We start from the raw sequence: 11,926 nt of genomic DNA on the forward strand, positions 1-11,926 counted from the left end.
AATAGTGGGATATATACACAACGGAAAAGCGTTTGGCTATAAAAAAGAATATTCTTCCATTGGCAGCAAAAAGGACTCAAGTAGAGAGCACCATATTGAATAAAACAAACCAATCAGACAGATATTTAGTACATAGTCTCTTTTATATATGGAGCTAAACTTCAAAAAGAACCAAAAAAGTAGGAAAAGTGAACAAAATCCCTGTGCGTATTGATATTGCCACAGACAGGTTTGTTGAATTTTGTTTTATAATTTTGTCAAGCCATTGGTTAAGAAAATAGTTTTAATGACTTGTGATTATTTTCCACTGTACTGTTTATAGGATAAATGGTCATTTTTTTCTAATCAGCTGTTGTTTACAGCTATTTCCACTTAAATAAGATATTTTTACATTTTCTTTGCTAAAATTCTTGCTACTTTGCTACAGTATAAACCTAAAATATATTATCTTAAAAAATAAAAGAAGAGCAAAAGGGAGACAGAACAAGTATATAAGATACAAGGGAAAGGAGGGAAGAGCAGGTGTCATGTTCTTAGAAGTATAGCCAAAGTATTAAATATTAATTAAGAAATAAACATGTCCAGTATTTAGCACAGTAAAAAGATAAAGATTCCTCACAAAGTGACTTTGGCATGAAAAAGCAAATTATCAAGCAACATTCCAACATAAAATTGACACATTTTTGTATGTTTGTCTTACACTACGTATTATTTTGAAATATTTATACATCCCATGAGAGAAGTTTTTGACAAAGTACATACTTTATCCTTTTTTCTCAAGTTACCCACAAACAAAAATTTAAAAATAATATTTATATAGAACAAAAATATATCCAGTCAACTCCTGATATCCCTGGGAAATCAGTTTCAAAATTTCCAGTGATACCAATACCTACAAGGTGCTCCAGTTTCTTATGTCAGATGGTTCAGTACTTGCCTGAATTCCTGTGTGCATATTCTTATATACTGAAATAATCACGCTAGATCAGGTATAACACATACCTTAATGTAACTGCTATGTAAATAGATGTTAATCTGTATTTTTCAAGAAAATGACAGCAAGAAACAACTCTTTAACGGCTCAGTACAAACATAGTGATTTTCACGTGTTTTCCAAACTGCAGTTGTGTGAATCCAAGGACATGTAAACCATGGATCTGGACGACTGACAGTATGAAGATTGCAAACACATCCATCTTTAAAACATAGCTGATATTTGGTGTTGTGACAATTCCACATAATTGAGATTAACTTTCAGTGAAAAGCAAATGCAAATATAGACACAAATTTTCTCTCAAGGAAAGCTGATAAAAATCTTTATCTGATATTTTAAGTGTGACTCATACCAGTCCACACATATCAATAACCATCTAGAGAAAAGGTCATGCCATTTTTTTCTCTTTTGCTGCAGGCAGTGCTGTATGAATTATTAAGAATTGTGAATCATGTGCTGACTACGTGAGTGGCAGAGATTACTAATATGTCCAGTGGCTGTTCTATCTACATGACTGAGTGTATTTGGGAAGATCATGAATAATATGATCCAATGGTTCTAATATAAAAGATAGTATTGGATACCATTTCTTCTGAGTCTTACAGTAGAATTTGGTACTACAGCTGACATAATATCCCCCCATCCTTCCTTTTCACACTTGACAACCTCATTGTGTAGGAATGGCTGACTATGATTGTTCGAATTATTATAGTAATAAGTGGGATATACATGGCAATTCTCTGGATCTTAATTCGAAAATGTAGTCTAAGATGAGCAATATCAATTTTCTAGATGCACAGGCTTCCCCTTAGACCTGCTGAATTAGAATATGAATTTCATAAATGTCCTCAAGTGATTCCGACACCAATTAAAACTTCAGAGTGCCTAATCCAGACAGGACCCATGAGGGTGAAGCCAAGTAAAATCATCGCAGCATCCATCATCATTCCGACCCACACGGTTACTGCCAATTTTATTAAACAGAAATAGATTGAACAGAAAGTGCTTGTTCTGTGTACAAGCATTGCCAAGGGGAACATAAAGATGGAATACAGAAAAAAAACCACTGAAAAATAACTAACTGAAATGATGAAATACACAACAAAATACAACTCAAGATTTTAATTTTTTAGATTAGGACCAAATATTTCACATGAAATATTATTTTACTTGAACCTCATTCCTTTATTTTAGATAGCATATTAATATATTCATTACTTGTTTCTCAGAAATCACATTATCCCTATCTAAATATTTTTGCCATAATATAGCCCATCTAAAATATTTTAAATGTGATTAAAAATCGCTTGAGAACTTTATGACAGTGCATATTCATTTTATCAAAATATTTATTTATTTTTATTTGAAAGTCAGATATACAGAGAGAAGGAGAGACAGAGAAGATCTGTTGATTCACTCCCCAAGTGTCAGCAACAGTCAGAGCTACGCCGATCTGAAGCCAGGAGCCTGGAGCCTTCTCTGTGATTCCCATGCAGGTGCAGGGTCCCAAGGCTTTGAGTTGGTCTAGACTCTTTCCCAGGCCAAAAAGATGGGGCTGCAGGGGAAGTAGGACGGCTGGGATTATAAATGCACCCATGTGAGATCACAATGCATGCAGGGTCAGGATTTCAGCTGTTAGGATACTGTGCCGGGCCCAACAGTGCATATTCTTTAAGCCTAACTTGTACTCACTGAACAAAATTCCAGAAATATGTATTTTGGACACTTCTGCTTTAGGTAACCTTGCTTTGAGTGTCAGGGAATAAAATTTAATAAATTTAGTTTTAAAGATCTAGGAGTGTTTTAACAATTGATGAATTAGCTTGCATTCGGTCTTCAAAACAGGTGCTCCCTGCAGCGTGGCAGAGCACTTTCTGTAACCCAGTGGAAACAAGAACAAAGGGAACAGCTGAGGAGAGAAAATGGATGTGTGCACAGCGGACTACTTTAAGTTGCTCTTCTTTTATGGATTAACCACGAGATTCTTTCCATGTGTGTTAATAAGAAAGGATTTTCTTCTATTGTTGACTCAAGTACAGTGAGGTCCTTTTGATTGCTCTTGGTAAATCTGTGAAAATTCTGGGTTGTTTGGTTGGATCTCTCTGTTTCTCAGCTTGTTATCAAGCTGGCCAGTTTGCAAATCATGCTATTGTTTCTATCCTAAATTTTTTTTTTAAAGATTTTGTTATTATTGGAAAGCCGGATATACAGAGAGGAGGAGAGACAGAGAGGAAGATCTTCCATCCGATGGTTCACTCCCCAAGTGAGCCTCAACGGGCCAGTGTGCGCCAATCCGATGCCGGGAACCAGGAACCTCTTCCGAGTCTCCCACGCGGGTGCAGGGTCCCAATGCATTGGGCCGCCCTCTCCTGCTTTCCCAGGCCACAAGCAGGGAGCTGGATGGGAAGTGGAGCTTCCGGGATTAGAACTGGCGCCCATATGGGATCCCAGGGCGTTCAAGGCGAGGACTTGAGCTGCTAGGCCACGCTGCCGGGCCCTAGCCTAAAATTTTAAAAAGGACATCTCTTACAAATAAATAGAATATATTTTGATGTCATAATGTGGATTCTTGTATTAATCATTCCAATTCGGTTGTTATATGAGGTCCAATGCAAGAACTTATTCCAAAATAATAATCTTCCTTAAATTTATTTAGTGTTATTAATTTGTATCATTTCTTGATTGCCGAATCTGAGGTTAAAATATGACTTATTAACATTCTTATGATGAGGCAATATGTAATATATTTTCTCTTATATAATTAATTATCCAAATTAAGTATAATAAAGACATGTACAATACTTTTTCTTTACTCCTCTAAGTAGCCACAACTTGCATATTAATAATATTAAATTAATTAACCATGCTTTGAGTGTAATCTAACCCTAAGGACTAGTAAATACAGTGCCCATAAAAGTTTTTTTTAGAGATTAATTAGGAGAGAATAAGCCTTAGTATAAAATTAATTCGCAGGTATGCTAGAGTGACATATTGGTTTGAGTTAAAAATTATAGTCTGACAGGCCCAGCAAGATAGCCTAGTGGCTAAATCTTCTTGCATGTGCCTGGATCCCTTATGGGCACTGGCTTGTGTAGCCATTGCTCCACTTCCCACCTAGCTCTGCTTGTGGCCTAGGAAAGCGGTAGAGCATGCCTAAGGCCTTGGAACCCTGCAAAAAGAGACTCGAAAATCCTGGCTGCAGATTGGCTCAGCTCCAGCCATTGAGTTGCTTAGGGAGTTAACCCACAGGTAGAAAATCTCTCTGCATATCTCTTTCTCTCTGTATACCTGTGTTTAAATTAACAATAAACAAATCCTAAACATATGAATGATGAAAAATAAAGGTATCCAAATTGCCCTATTGTTCATGCATATTGATACACTAAGGATAAAGGAACTTACTCAACTGTGGAGACTGGATAAACTGCTTTTATTATGAGTATTGACTTTTAATTTGTTTTATTATAATTGGAGAGGCAGATATGCAGACAGAAGGAGAGACAAAGAGGAAGGTCGTCCATCCACTGGTTCAGTCCCCAAGTGGCCACAACGACCGGAACTGAGCCAATCCAAAGTTAGGAGCTAGGAGCTTCTTCCTGGTCTCCCACCCTGAGTGCAGGATCCCAAGGCTTTGAGCCATCCTCCACTGTTTTCCCAGGTCAAAAGCAGGGAGCTGGATGGGCTGTGGGATGATATGAACCAGTGCCCATGTGGGATCCTGGAAGATGTAGAGAGAAAATACAGCCACTAGGCTATCGCGCCCGGTCATTTTTTTCCCTCTCAGATGGAGGGAATATAGGCAGAAAACTGCTCACCTTCAAGTTCTACCTAGCAGAATATTGATTCAATTGTTCTAGGCGTGAACAAAATACATGCAATCATAAACCAAATGTTTGCATTTGTGAATGAAGGTCCTCTCTTTTTTATTGCAATATACATTCATATTTAATAGTTGTTGTGGAAATAGGTTATAAATAAGCAGCAATCATAAATGGTGACTTAACACATTGCACCACAACAAAAGCCCACAAACATACATTTTTACAGAATAAGCACCAATAGCATACTTGCAATTTTAGAATGAGTATACTTAATCGGTAATTAGAAGCTATTCTGAATAATGTAATATATATCACATAAAAGATGATATATACTTAGAATAATCTTTCAAATTTGGCAAATGTCTGAATACTCAAAAATTCATAGAAACCTAAAATTAAAAGGCAATTTATTTTACAGTAAAGTGTCTTAAATCTGTGTTTATAAATAGCTTCAGTTTTTTGAAGGAATTAGTATCATTTTTAAACAATGCATGTATTTCAAACTATTTTGCAACAGAAAATTATCTTTCAATTGCCACTTCCATGAATTTTTGAAAGTAGCTTGCCTTACTCTGTCCAATATGTTAAAGTTTGAATTTGTATTATAAGCTAATTATTTAGAATTCTGTATTTATATAAGTTCTAATGAAGTTGTACACTATGTAACAGTCTTCAAAATACTTAACCTCACCGTACACTGGTAAATAGTTGTGAAAATATTCACTTAATAATTATATGAGGATGACAGAAAGAGGCTTATAGATAGAAAAAGCATTCCAACCTGCTGGTTTACTCTCTAAATGCCCTCCACAGGAAATGGAAATGCACTCCAGGTCTCCTACCTGGGTAACAAGCACCAAATTGCATCACTTCTGCTTTGCAGATGCTGCGTTAGCAGGAGCCAGGGACAGTTATTGAACACAGGTATTGCAGAATTAAATGTGGGTATCTTCACTGACTGGCCAAGAGCCTGTCCCTCCTGTGCTCATTTTAGAAAGAAGTCAACTCATTCTTAAAGGAATTAAGTAAATGGTTCAAGATAGCCAAAATAATACCTGAACGAATGGGATTTATTAAAGATCTAGGCTTTTTTTCGATTGAAATTTGGTATTACATCATTGCATTCCAATTCCATTCACCCCATCAGTAACAGATTGCACTTGGGATTTTGGCAGTGATTTTTTTTTTTAAAGATTTACTTATTTTTATTGGGAAGGCTGATTTACACAGAGAAGGAGAGACAGAGAATAAGATCTTCCATCCATTTATTCACTCGTTCATTCCCCAAGTGGCTGTATCCCAATGGATGCAAGCCAGAGCTGAGCTGATCTGATTCCAGCAGCCAGGAACCTCCTGCAGATCTCCCATGCAGGTGCAGGCTCCCAAGGCCATGAGCCATCCTTGCCTGCTCTCCCAGGCCACAGGCAGAGAGCAGCCTGCGAAATGGAGCAACCAGGACATGAACCAGTACTTATATGGGATCCTGTGCATGCAAGGTGAGGACTTTAGCCACTAGGCTATAATGCCAGACCCACAATTATGTAATTATGGTTTTTTTTTAATTCTAGGGAAATTTTTAATCCTCAAGCAGACAAATACCTTAGGTACTTATTTCCACTATTGATTATGTAATCATTCATTGTGTATTTTTTAGATGTTTATCATGTTGCTAAATTACATAGACTGCAAATTAAGAGTAAAGCATTTCAAGAGTAGGGGAATCATGGTGTTGTATTATGCCTAACCGAATGAGTTATATGTTGTTTGTTGTTTTTTGCTTTTTTTTCTGTAAAGAAGCTTTGCCTGAATCTTACAGCCTCATCCCTTCTGCCTCTCTCAAACTGTACAATTTAGCATTTTTACTGTTTATGTTGTTTACCATATTTTCACTTTGGAATATTACCACCCTTTGGTGCCAACTCTTTAAAAATAACATTTTTTCTCTAATCATGTCGTATTTTGCACAGTGCTGAACACAGATCTGTGTGCTACAGTTTTCTGTTAGGATAAAAGGTGAAAGAACATTCCCACTCACCACACATGTAAAAAGAGAGATACAGGTGTCCCAAAGTGAGCAATAAGTTCATCATTTCCAGTCACTTGGGAACATCCCATTGTTCATGACACTCCTACAATTTCTTCTTGATCAGTACTCTAAGGAACTGAGCTTTAGTAATTAGAGCCCTGCCTGTTTCACATTATTTTATTGTTTTTCTTTTTAAGCATAATTTCTGTTTCAAATCCTTATCTTCAAGAAGCCTGCTTCATGCAATTTTTATGTTCTAAGAAGCAATGCTTTGCTATGTGATTGGCCTGTAATAATGAGTATTGCTATTTTGGAGATCTTCTAAAATGTATTTTAAAATATAATTTACTTGATTTAATTATCTTTAATACATTTACTCTTGGCTATGCAAATATTAGAGATGTTTGTGCAAAAATAACATTGTAAAAAAAGAATTCAGTTGTTTGATGTATTTCTCAAAATATCATCGCTTTTACTATTTAAGATTGGGGCAACAGAGGAAGCAGAAAAATAGCAGCAGCACAAAATATGGGATTTAGAGCAAATGCATCTTTCCTACCTACATAAAATGGCTAGTCACGGGAATGAGGTTGAAAATATGGAGGAGATTTTAATGTAAAACAAAAATTTTAAATCACCACAAATTTTAGTATATTTTTAAGTTGACATGCTTAGTTCAGTGTTGAAGGAAAATGGATATTTTGGTGTTATTTTTTTATTAATTATTTTGCATTATGTGACAGTTTCATAGGCTCTGGGAATCCCCCCACCCCTCCCCACGCCCCTACCCCCTGGTGGATTCCTCCACCTTGATGCAGTATTACAGTTCAAATTCAATCAAGATTCTTTCCTTGCAAACGTATACCAAGCATAGAGTCCAGCTACTTATTGTTCAGATGGGTTGAACAGTTTCTTGGGGAGACCATTTCTGGTCCGAAGTTAGAGCTGGTAGAATATCGTCCCAGTCAATTAAGAGTCCCAATATAACATCAACAGCAATTGGTGCTTTTCATTAAAGTTTTCCTTTGTTTTATTTCCTCACAAGGCTGCAGAAAGACAATTCTGTCCATGGAAAAAGAAGAGTTACATTGATTTTCCAAAGAAATTGAGTCAAGATAAGGATTCAGAATAGGACTTATGGAGTCCCATTAGAATAACCCTATGTTAGAATAAGTGGAATGAAACTGGAGCTTATGTCAATAGCTGTACTCTTCTGTTACAACAATTTTAAAATGATGGGTAATCACTCCATCCATTTGTCTATTGGTTTTCTTACTTGTAAAATATGACAGAATGTTAGGCTATTTTGCTCTGCTATTCCTGACATGAAATCAGGACAAGAATATAAAAACAATTGAAAATCACAAATCATTGTCACTGTTGTAATGATTGAACCATAATATTTGCTTACCAAGATCACTATCTTTACTTCCAAGTTGGCATTCATATCTTTACACAATGTTTGTATGCAGCTGAATTCCCAAAACTGCGTTTGTAGTTCCCTGTACTCAAGTAGAATTCTAAATGGATAGCACATTGCGTCCCTTCGCCTATATACCTTATTTGTCCTTAATGTTCACTCTTTCATTCTTTCTACACTATTATCTTGAACAAGGTATGCACTCCCCTGTCTTAGGGCCCTTGCTCCCTGCTTGCTTCAAAGGCTCTCACTCGGATATCAATAGGGTCATTCTCTCACTTAATTGAGTTTCCTTTCTTTTTTTTTTGTTTGTTTTTTTTTTTGTTTTTTTTTTTATTAAATTTATTCATTAATTACATTGTGTTGTAATTTCATAGGAACTGGGATTCTCCCCACACTTTCCCACACCTTCCCCCCATGGTGGGTTCCTCCACCTTGTTGCATAACCATAGTTCAAGTTCAGTTGAGATTCCCTCTTAGCAAGCATATGCCAAGTATAGAGTCCAACATCTTATAGTCCAGTCAAGTCCAACTACTTATTGGGAAGACCCTCTCTGGTCTGAGGGCAGAGCCAGCAGAGTATCATCCCGATCAAATAAAAGCACTAACATATTATCAGCAACAATTAACATCATTATGGAATTAATTGACATAGTATTGAGCAGCCAACATGTTAAAAATAAATGCGATTTCTTAACCCCGTTCTGTGACCACCCCATTCACATTTCCATTTTAGTTTATATAGTACATACAACATAACATCCATAACATGTTTGTCACCTCTCAGGGAACATCCCTGAAAAACCTACAACTTTTTTAAAAGCTCTACTTTTAATGTGCCTCTGTCTTCTTTATACTCTCCATAGCATAAGCATTTACCTACACAGAATATTGCATATTGAAAATGTATCTGTTTATATTTTTATCTACCCTTTAGAAACTGAAGATCACAGCAGCGGAGTTCTACCACTGCCTCATCCTCAAAACGTAATACATAGATGTACGTAGGAAATACTCATTAGGTGAATCATTGAGCAGAATAAAATTAGAAGCTGGCAACAGTAGCTACTTCATGATCAAGAGTGACTTCATCTGATTATATGGCAGTAAACTGAATGTCTAGATATTTATGAGCTCTCTCTTGAATTTGTTGTGTTAGTCTCACAAATTGTTGAAAAGGGTTGGAGTTGTTCATAAGGGTTTCCCCCATTGTGTACTATGAACAGCACGAAATTCACAATGGAAGACATGTGGTGATAATATACATTTTATTAGCTTATGCTTTCCTTCAACAACGTCCTAGGAATACAGCAGAATTGATACCTGAATTCATTATTCTGCTGCAGCGTTCGTATATCTATCTCCATCTAAAAGAGGGAAAACTGAGCTGCAGAAATACTAGTTACCTTGACTAATTTCAGCGAAATTCTAATTATTAGTTTATTCCATTTCACATTCTGTGACTGATAACACATTTCTTGCTCTTCGGCTTTGAAGCAGGAGATATTATGAGAACAAGACAATACAGCTATATCGCATGTTTCTCACATGTAAGCATTATTAGTAATATGGTATTGGTTCAAAAATATATTCACTGTAGCATTCCTTAATGATTTCTTCAGGCACATAGTTTAAATAAAAATTCTACAGTATTGTTGGGAAAAATTCATTCATTTAGTTCTGTTCTCTCTGTTTATATTCCAGACTCCCTAGCAGAGTAACATTATTTCACTCAAAACTATATGACAAGCACTTTACTCAAATCCTTCAGACGCCTTGCTCACTGCTGATTATGTCTGGCTCTGGCTAGTGTCCCTTAATGTCACACAACTGTTATAACACAAAAGAGTGTCCTCAGCCGCATTTTATGGGTTAATTTGAAGAAATAGAGAAATAATGCAATGGCTTTTCACTTCAGGAGTAGAAAATTGACTGTGCACATTGTATGAGTTGCTGTTAGCCAACCAATTAATGAAAGAGAAGGGATAAGAGTAGATGCGGAAGTCAGGTGAAAGACATAAGATTACCTATATGGGTAATTAGAACCACAGTACGATTCAAGATATTGATGTCAATGTCCTCAAAGGTCCTTCATGGATAAGGTAGCCAATACAGAGTTCTAAGTAAAATGTCATGATCATCAATCTTTAACACATATGATAGGAAATGTGTTATCTAAAATACCAACAATATCAGTTTGACAGAGTATCAAATACCACAACTCAGAAGTCCATATGCCCTGTTATACGTATGCAACATCAATTCATATGGAATGCAATGGTAAAAAACATATATAAAATCTAATATGCATGCACATTTAATGTTATTTAAATTTAAACATAAAATAAGTATTAGCATTATATCTGAAAAAGACAAATAAGTAAATATGAATCATGTATGTTTTTTCCTGTAGCTATTTACACATTGCTTATAGTAACCTCATATTTGACCAGAGTGCCAAATCCTCTTACTTTTAAAAAATTATCTATTTCTATTGGAAAGGCAGAATTATTGAGAGATAATAAGAGACAAATATCTTCCCTCTGCCATTTACTTGTCAAATGGCTATAATAGCCAGAACGATGCCAGACTGAAGCCAGCAGCCAGGAGTCTCCTCTAGGTCTCCCATGTGGATGCAGGGTTCAAGGAACTTGACTATCCTTCATTACTTTCCATATGGAGTGCCTAGTTCAGAAATGGAGCAGCTAGGACCCAAACCAGTGGTCATATGGGATGCTGACATAGCAAAGCCCAGATTTCTACAGGGTAGTTATTATAAAGAGTTGTTTTATGTGTCCAGTCAGTGTCTCAGCACTGTGTTTTACTGAAATAAGCCTCAAAGGACTGTGAAACTGGTACGGTCAATTTATGTGTTTTTTAATTGACACATATTCCTTGAAGCAAGTATTTGAGCATCATTGTAACTCTTCCAATGCTTTAATTTTGGAATAGAAATACTAATAAAAATATCATTTTTTAATTTGAATCACAAGACACACACACACACACACACACACACACACACATATATATATATACACACACACACACACATGATATATCTGTAGCTTGGAAAATATTTTTTTTTACCTAATATAAACTTGAGAAATTAAAAGGTTTAAATAAATATTTATGTAAGATTTTACTAATGATATACGTGGATACTTTCTTAAATTGCTTTATTGTTGTATAATATGCAGATGGAATTTGAAATACTAGATAGAAAACTTTGGATAAAACAAAAAGCAAAAGATCATAAATGAGTAGTTCTCTCAATAAACTGTAACAATGAAACAACATATGCATAGGTTTCAGGAAATAGACAGACTACAGTTGACATAGTCAATAGAATGCTTCATCTGCATTGAAAAACAATGTTTTTTGTTACTGCTATTTGGGATTCGTATTGGTTTGACTGTCACACAGCTTACTTCTATCTCATTTGATATAAAACAATAAAAGCAGAATGACCATAAAAGACCATTAGATCATAAGATTCCTTTAAAATAATTTGTAAACAGTGGATCTGCTTTAAATTAAAAGCTCTAAAGAATAATACACAGAGCTCCATTTTCTAGAAATACTGTTGTTTAAATAAAGTTATTTATAGACTAGTCAGGAAATCCAATGTCTTTTGGTAACATTCTTTGCACAGAAAAAAATAA

This window comes from Ochotona princeps, chromosome 12 (genome assembly GCF_030435755.1).
Source record: "Ochotona princeps isolate mOchPri1 chromosome 12, mOchPri1.hap1, whole genome shotgun sequence".
Classification (NCBI taxonomy): Eukaryota; Metazoa; Chordata; class Mammalia; order Lagomorpha; family Ochotonidae; genus Ochotona; species Ochotona princeps.